Source organism: Phlebotomus papatasi, chromosome 2 (assembly GCF_024763615.1).
Source record: "Phlebotomus papatasi isolate M1 chromosome 2, Ppap_2.1, whole genome shotgun sequence".
In the NCBI taxonomy this organism is placed as follows: Eukaryota; Metazoa; Arthropoda; class Insecta; order Diptera; family Psychodidae; genus Phlebotomus; species Phlebotomus papatasi.
In genome coordinates, this window is record NC_077223.1 from 104282192 (window position 1) to 104291615 (window position 9424).

Genomic DNA, 9424 nt, shown 5'->3' on the forward strand with positions numbered 1-9424 from the left:
GAACATAAATATTTGTATCAACAAAGAAAAAAAAATATTTGAGATGTCGTTAGGCTGTTTGAAACGTGAAAGTGCTAAAAAGTGTCTCGAAATACCACACGTTACCCTACAATGTTGTTGTGGAAGAAGCTTCTGGGATCGTAAAGAGCCTTTTCCATTCTCATTTTGAAAAAAATCTCAGCATTTTTTGAAAATTTAAATTGCAAGTGCATAAAAAAATTTAAGAAGATTTTAATAGGTCATTAGATTTCTAGATTCCCTAATGGATACATAACCTCAAATTCTAAAGCAATCTTTTAAAGCAAAGTTCGTCTTAGAAGTTTCCTTTGATCTTTTATTTCTGTTGGGATTTGACAGAAAATTGAATATTCAGAATAGAACAAAACTAATACACTTCAAATATAGGTTAGAATACATACATAACCTCATATTATGAAATAATTTATAAGATAAGTTAAAGGCGTTAGGTTCGAATACACATAACCTGGAGGGGAATTCTGTAACAGTATGACAAAGTTAAGAGTTTTTATGTGGTGAATTTGGAAAAAATAATTGAAAAACAGATTTATTTCACTTACCAAGAGCTTCATAGATTTTATTGCAATGACTATTCGATGCTCATTGTCCTTCAATGTTGTCCTAATGACCAAATTCATCACGAAAACTTGTTATGTGACATTGTCATATCGTTGCGGAATTTCCCTACTGGTATTCCTAAATACCCTATAAAGAAAATTAATAGCGTTGCGTTCTTCTTGCAAATTTCTTAAGAATCCTTTCCTTCCACAGAAAATTTAAGAAAATTTAAACAAAAAGTTTCAGATAACTATTTGTTACCTAAAGTTTTTCATAGGTATAATCCACATATAACCTCCACATAATCCACACATAACCTCATATTCTAAAATAATCTATAAGGCATATTTATGACGTTACATTAATTTTAGAAGTTTGCTTTCACCTTTTCTTTTTATAGAAGATAGACATAAAACTGAAGAAGGTTTTGAGAAACTAATAAGCTTCAATTTTTTATAGGTTAGAATACACAGATAACCTCATATTCTGATAGAGCCTATAAAGCAAATTGCGTTCGCCTTGGAAGTTTCATAGAATCTTTGTCTTCTACAGAAGATTGAGAGAAAATTGAATATTGAAATAAAAAACTAATAAATTTCAGTTTTCTATAGGTTATAATCCACACATAACCTCATAAAATGATATATCCTATGAAGGGCGCTAACATTGTCATGTATGACCATTATATGTGTGTCGTATTATTTTTTAGTTTCGTAGATTATAAAATTAAATGAGATTTTAATAAATCATTAATCTTAGGCACCATAGAAAACCTAAAGAAGAAAATTCAGACATAACCTCATTCTCTAAAATAACCTATAAAGCGAAAAAGGTACGTTAAATCCATTTTATCTTTTTCCTAGGAACTCTTATGGAAGAAAAAGTAATTTCTAAGCTGTTTATAGAATGTTTGCAGAAAGTTTCTAACAAAATATTCCTTTCACAAAGCTTTTCAGCAAACTTTCCTTCAGCATCTGCCAAATAGAATAAATGTAAGAAATTCCACTAATGCCAGAGATCAACGAAAACGTTCACCATGAAGTCAAGTGATCCACAATTTTTGGTAATTAGAGATGTCAGTTTGCAAAACTATGCGAAATGGGCAAATGCCATGACTTCTATTTCACAACCTCTCTGGCACAGAGTCTTGTGATTTCCCAAATGGACTTCTGCACACTGCTGAAACTTTTCCTTCTCCTGCGATTCTTTGTGAAAGACACTTTAATGGAGTAGTAGAAGATACTCAAGCATTTCTCTACACACTTGTGTTCTTAATAAGAACATACGCTGCTATAGAGTTAATAAGAAGAGTAAATTACTCGTCTTCTTTCACTCGTATAGCCATTCAAGATGATGGCAAAATGAAATTAAATTGAACGCTTGAGAGATTCACAAAAAAGCTCCTTTTCCTTTCCCTCTCTCTTGCTTTAGCTCTCAAAACTTACACATAATATTTCCAATTTGACTTTGCAAAATTATATAAAGAATCTTTTTTTTTTAAATAATAAAAAATTATTGAAAAACAAATACAACAGAGAGAATTTACCAAAATTTAGTTTGTTTACAGTTGTCTGTTTATCTTGTCCACACAAAGCTCATGAAAACAATGAAAATATCCTCATTTCCCCTATTAATCCTGGTAAATTTTCTCATTCGAAACTTTATCACTCACAGCACTAAAACATCACTCAAAGTTGACCCCCATGAGGAAATGAACATAATATGCAAATAACGTGGTCACCACAAACAGAAATTTACTGGAAATTTCGTCTCATTTCCTTTCCTCTCAAAACCCCATTACATATATCAGTCCCTAAACTACCCTATCATTCCTTTTTCAAGGGAACAAGACTGTAAGAAACCCTATAAAAAAATCACACTATTCTGCAGAGTCTTTGCTAAAGAGTTTTTAAAGAACCAAGTCTTCACTTCTCTTGCTGTTCGAGTGCATTTTTATTCAGGAAATCTCTCCTAGGGGTTCATTTCTGAGATAAATTCCCTACACTTTCTATTATAAACTCCCCAAATGTGTCCTGGCTAAAATAAAGTGCCTTATGGACTGTCTATTTCTAGCAAACAGGAGGGGAATTCTGTAATTTTCGTGACATTGTCACGCGTGAGTTCGAAACCTGACAATGCCAATCGAGCTCTTTTTGTCATATCATATGAGTTCGAAAATGTAATTCACTGATTTTTTAATGAAATGCCTTTGCTTAGTGATATTATGCAAATACAGTCTCTCTTGGTTGATTTGTTTAACAACATTCATTGTCATTTTAATTGCCAGACATATCAAATGAGCCCGATCACAAGTAGATTTTGATTCTCCAATAGTGTCTTGGATGAAAGGTAAATGGAACTCTATTTGCACAAAAAGTCGTTGATGTTCGAAGAATTCAAATTTAATTTCGAATTTTCATACTAAATTTTCGAACACGATGGGGAAAATTTATCAAATATCACACTAAAAAACTGGCAAAAAAGAGTTACTCTGTGAGTATGGAGTGATTTAATACTGGGACAAGAACAGTATACGTCGTTGTTCTGTTCTTGTCCTCACAACAGTGGAATCACATTTTGACACTTGAGCACTTCGAAATTAGAACAGGATATACCTCAAATAGAAAAAGGTCTCTTTTTTCTATCTTCAAATAGATTTTCGAATTTTTTAAGATCTACTTCTGTACGGAAAGAATAGTGTCTTGAATAAAAGGTAAATGGAACTTTTATCAGGTGAGATTCTTAACAATCTCACCTACTATAATCCTAACAAAATTTCATGTCGTCCGATCGACCTCAAACTTGGCCAAAATGTGTTTCGCCACTTCCTGATCACGAATATATACATATGTGGCTATTTTACGTTCCCGGCCGCTCTTTGGAGCTTAATAGCTCCTAAACTAAAAAAGATATCGACTTGCGGTTTTCGGCAAAGGTTATATATCGGGTGAAAATTGCAACATGGTGCATTGACCCCCCACCCCCCACCCCTCCTTCTGCCATTTTGAAGACCCCCCTTTTTTTGTTTTCTCAATAGCGCCGCCCCTATGGCATCGAGCGGGCTCAAATTTTAGAATGTTATAGCTGGGCTTTAGGGCTTTCCATCAATACCAAACTTAAGGTCCCCCGACCCCCCTGACCCGAGCTATAAGGGTCCAAAAAAAATATCTTAAAATGGCCATAACTCCGGTTCTAATTGTCAGAATTTAAAAAGTGAGGGCTTTTTGGAAAGCTCTCGTGAAATGCCACTTCCCCTTCTAACATCGCAAGTTCATAAAACCACAGCTAGGGGCGTTATTATTAAAAAGAAAATTTTTAAATCTTATAAGTTAAATAACTCAAAAATTCCATTGTGCATCAGGCTGAAATTTTAGTATGTTGTAGCCGTTGATTATACCTATCAAACAAAAAAAACCTTAAGTCGATCCATAACCCCTGACCCGAGCTATAAGGGGTCAAAGTTCGAACATTGACCGGCCTCTATCTCCGGTTCTAACTAACATAGCGACCTAAATTTTACCTTTTTGGTTTTGTCTCGATGAGCACTTTCAGATGGAAGTTCAAAAATTCACCACAGGTGGCTCTGTGATAGCGTCAAAATTCATCGAAATTCAAAGTCACTTTTCTCAAAAACGGCATTGTGCAAGTTAATGAAATTTTAGTATGTTATAGTCCAGTCTAGGACGTTTCCAAAATGGTGCGTATGTGCGCTGTGGTTTCAATAGAACCGGAGATATGAGGGGTCAAAGTTCACGAAATTCAAAAAATCATATCTCCGGTTCTATGTGACCGATTTTGATGAATGAGGGCTTAAACGAAAGATCTCACCAAATGCTACAACTTTCTAGAATATTTGAACTTCGTGGGACCAACACCAGGGGCGCCACAGTCGAAAAACCAATTTCAATATCACATAACCTCAATTATCTCGGCACGTGCTTAACCGATTTTGATGATTACTTCAACATAATTGTAGAGAACATTTGTCTCTACATTTCGTCCATACATCATTTTCCACTCAGACTACGCTATCACTCCGATTTTGCCGTTTAAGTGTGAAAAAATTGATTTTTCCAATAAAAACGCTTTGAAATCACTCAGATGCCAATTTGACTGCCTCTACTCCACCAAGACACTTAAAATAGGGTTTTAAATGGAAAGTCTCACAAAATACAACAATTCTTTGATATAGTTGAAGTTCAACAAATGACTACTTGGGGCACTCTGGATGAAAAAACAAGTTAAGAAACAAAAAACCTCGCTTATCTTGGCTTCTGAGTAATCGATGAGATCATGTTCTATGAGAAAATTATAGAGAGCATTCTGGTCTACATTTCACCCATATAACATTTTTCTGTCAGTTCATCCAAATCCTTGACATTTTGGTTCAAATACAAAACTTGTATAATTTCACGAATTTGATTCAAGATAACTGAATAGCGACTCACAATTTCAGCTCTAAATCGAATTTGCATGCACTCCGAGTTAGCTCACGTTAAGAATCTCACCTACATAAGCCGGTTAGGATTATCTGTCCCTTTCTACAAAAAGTCGTATATGATCGAAGAATTCAAACACAATTTCGAATTCTCATATTAAATTTTCGCACAAAGTAGGGAAGAATTGTGAAATATTACACTAAAAATCTGGCAAAAGAGTTAATCAATGATTATGAAGTGATTACATATTGTGATAGGAGTTATTGCTTTGTGTTTTTCCTCATAACAAAGTGAAGTTCAAAACTTGCGGAATTCTCAAGAATTATAAGAATGTCTCTTTTTTGACTTGTCAAATTTGTATTTTAGCTGAGACACAAAGAGAATTATAACAGTTCGATTGGAAATTTTATCTCAGGATTCCTTCCACTAGGAAAAATTTTCCGAAAATGCATAGGGCAGTACGGTACAATTTGTAATAACTCCTTTAGGGTACATTATTTAAATTAGAATTAGGGTATTCAAATTGAAATCTAACTCATGAAAATGCTTTTCGTGTTTGAACATATTTAAGATGTTGACTAATAAACAATTCCTAAGAAACATTTCTTAATTTGTTAATAAAACACTTCTTCCTACAACCTTCTGTTTCTTTCACAGAGTTTCGAAGGAATATAAAATCCATCAGATTTTCCATTTTAGTCAAGACACAATTTGGGGAATTTTAACCGATGGCAGAGAGATTTTATCTCAGGATCGAACCATTAAGAGATATTTTCCCTGGACTCAAAAATGAATTACATGGCGGAATTATTTTGAAATATCGTTCTTTAAGCAAGCTCTTTCTGGATAATTTTCTTAGAAAATCCAGATCAGTGAAATAACGCACATTTCCAAGCCATTTCCAAGGACATTTCCAATGTGGAAATGTCCTTGTTGTTTTAATCCATATAAAACACATATTGTAGAGACAATAGAATAAACAATACACACATCTAGCCCATTTTCACTTTGTCACTCAAATATTTTTAATTAACAATTCTCTGTCTCTTTGGACAACAATTCCTTATCCCTCCTATCTTTAAAGGGACATGGGAAAAGCTTTTCTTGGCATGTGATATTTATCTCACCCGGGAAAAGAGGAAATATAGTGATTTGGAATATATCCTATCGACAGATTGTCCCTGAAGAGAGGGTGTCAAGTGAATGGAAATTGTGTCACACAGAACATTCGAAAAGAGGATATTGTTAGAGAAAAGCGACACATCACAGACAGAATTGTAATGCTGCTTTCCTGCTATGCATATATAGCCCCTAAAAGAGTACTCATGGGACATACAATTTTCCAATGAAAATTCAACTGTTCACACTGATAATTGCCCGGAAATTTGTCCCCAGCAAACACACATAACATTATATATTTTCCCAAAAGCTCATTTAATCGCCTGAGCTTTAGCTATAAAAAAATATAAAGTTCACAAAACCTTCCATATTAATACGATGCATAAAATAGGATATTTTTCATTTAATATTTTTTTTTGTTTTTGCTTTTAAAATCCCCTTTGATATTTTTGGCCTATTCTATTTTAAAATAAAAGCATCAGGGTTTTTTTTTTAATGTAGACATTTTATCATGTAGTTCCAATTTTTAGTGCTCACTCAAATGAAAAGATACACCAGGAAATACTCCATGTAATTGGGGAGCTTTTCTAGTATTTTCTCTATCTCTTTTTTCCCGAAAAATATTTTTTGGAGATTTGTGTGAAAGATGTAAAAGGAAAACCTCAGAACAAAAGGACTTTTAGGGATAAACGTTTTACAGTGGCAAAAAGAATTACAATGACAATGGAAATGATCTGAGAACGACGAGTCAAAACTCAATCCTTTGAGGACAAATTTCTGAAAAGTAAATCAAAAGGTCTATTTCCTCTTCTGCAACTTTTTTACAAGGAAAAGTAAAAAATAGCTTCATTTTTATTAGGCTTAATGGGCCCCTGGGTGAAATTATATGGAGGATTATGTGTAGAATAACTATCCAATCCACAAAAAATTTCCCTTTGCTTCCAGGAAGTACGAGTGCAATCGTGATGACACGTTTAAGAATTCGGGATTTTGGCTTTTGGAATTTTGGTGTTCAGGGTTTTGGCTTTCGGGATTTTGACCAGGACATAAAAAATGTATACATAATCCCTCGGTTTTGAATACTAAAATACCTTTAAAATTATCTTTAATATCGATTTTTCAAAGTTAAAAGTCAAAAAAGCTTTAGGGACCATATTTTTCAACCAAAGGGGTTCATGTTTGGGCTTATTGGAAAGGTCTTAGAATTCCTGACTAATATGAACCTCTTCCAATCGGTAATAAACCAATTGTTGAGTATAATTTCATTCTAGAGAGTTTTTAGAAGCTGAGTATAATGGGTTAACCCTTGAAGGACGATAGGAACACCGATGTCCCATAAAGAAAATAATTTTTCCTGAAAACCTGAAGTTATTTCTTTCTTATGTTTGTACGTAATTGCAAAGTAGAAGGTTGAAGGAATCTAGGATATTTTTTACAAGTTTCCAACTATTTGCTATATAGTAAATCTTTAAGCTCAAAAATGGCGAATTTTTAAATTCTTATAGAAAATTGATTTTAATTATTTTTTATACTTCCAATTTTTTTAAGCAAAACCATTTTAAAACAAGAAACTACAATACTCGAACATAACATTTCTCTTTAAAGTGAAAATTATCTGACATTGGTATCGTCAGAAAAATTACTTAAATTTTTCAGCAATTTTTGTCCCTATCATTCATAGAGACAAAAAATACACCAAATCAGACTCTGTTGGCTTTTCGAAGATTAGATGTAAGACGTTTTCCAAGTTTTGTTTGTCGGTTTCATTTTTATTGCTGATTTTCGGTCAGCGAAAACTGTCTCGTCGTTAAAGGGTTAATTGAGTCAAGTATAATCAGTTAATTTTTTGAGTTATATTTAAATTTGATTTTAAGAGTTCAAGCACAGATGGCGCGAATGTAAATTGAAGACAATTTTCTGAAGTGTCAAACGAAAATCAAAGAAGAAGAAGAAGTTTGTGTTCGAGAGTCATGAAAAGAAGTTTCTGGAGAATTTTGTAGAGAAAAAGTGAATGTGAATAAAAAACTGCTGGAAGAAAGCCTGTGCCAATTTTTGGGTCTTCGAACCGGGTGATAACTGATATTTATCCATTCCATATTGGTCTCAGAGTTCAGAGGGAAAGGGCAGACGTCTCAGAGAAGGTTCTAAATCAATTTAATATCATTGAAGGTTGGTCTCAGAGTGAGAGGGAGGAGGTCTCAAGGAAGGAGTTATAATCAAATTATTATCGCTAAGATTGATAAAGCTCTGCCACAACCAGTGGTCCTTCGAGTCGGATGATAACTGATATTTATTCATTCCAAGTTGGTCTCAGAGTTCAGAGGGAAAGGGAGGAGGTCTCAGGAAAGGTTCTAAATCAATTTAATATCATTAAAGGTTGGTCTCAGAGTGAGAAAGAGAGGGAGGAGGTCTCAGGGAAGGAGTTTATCTAGGTTTTTTTTTTTTAAATTTACGGAATCCCGTAACAAAGCGAATCAAAATATGTATGATAATATCCCATGCCTGATACGATTTGCCCCAGCATTTTTGAGAATGGTCACAAAATTACCTTTTAGAAAACGGCTCGATAAACGTATTTCCTTACAAAATAGAGGAAAATTACTTTCACAAAGTTGTAGAGCGGTAAATTTCCTAGAAAACTGAACTAATTAGAAATTTATGGGGCGCTAGGGTAGCTTGTAAAAAAAAATCTGTTTTGTTACTTTTTGCCCCAGTCTCTCCTAATTTTCTAAAATGCATTGTTTTCTCCCGCAAAAAGGAACCTTCCCCAAAAGCCTTCGACATGATATTCCTAGATCCCATAACTGTTCAAATAATTCTCCCAACTACTGTTAGCATCTTCCTTGGTAATGCATGGGAAAGGACGGTCTCTGTGAGCAAATATTATAGTAGAGAATGTTGGCCTGGCTTACCTCTTTCTGGGGGAGGGAGACATGTGTGAGAAATGTTTCATCCTCTTAAAGTTCTCTCATCTGTGAAAATTGAAAATGATATGAAGTGCATCTGGCAGACGACAGCCCTCAACTCATCCACAATACTCCTGGCTGTGGCACTTGCAGTTCACACACTGGATACTTCCAACCCTCTCTCTCTCTCTGACCTCTTGTAACTTACGACGACTGAAAAAGGGTTACAAGTTTAATTTCCCCCCATCCGACTCCCAACTCACTCTCTTTCTCTGGTCTTTTAATGATAATTCCGCAAAACTTACTTTTCAATTGAGCCAGGAATAAATCTTTCCTTCTGGCAGACACCCCCAATCTTCGAGGTCAGAGTCATTTCCTGTTGCC

The 9424-nt window shown here is 34.3% G+C and overlaps 1 protein-coding gene across 1 annotated transcript in view; it reads right to left on the reverse strand.

The window, feature by feature from the left end:
* The window catches only part of LOC129800558 (peroxidasin), a 117319-nt gene extending 108072 nt beyond the window's left edge, over positions 1 to 9247 (reverse strand). The window contains exon 1 of the mRNA XM_055845034.1: positions 9047 to 9247. The gene's annotated coding sequence lies outside the window, so the exon portion shown is untranslated. The remainder of the gene's footprint in view (positions 1 to 9046) is intronic.
* Positions 9248 to 9424: the final 177 nt, after the last annotated feature.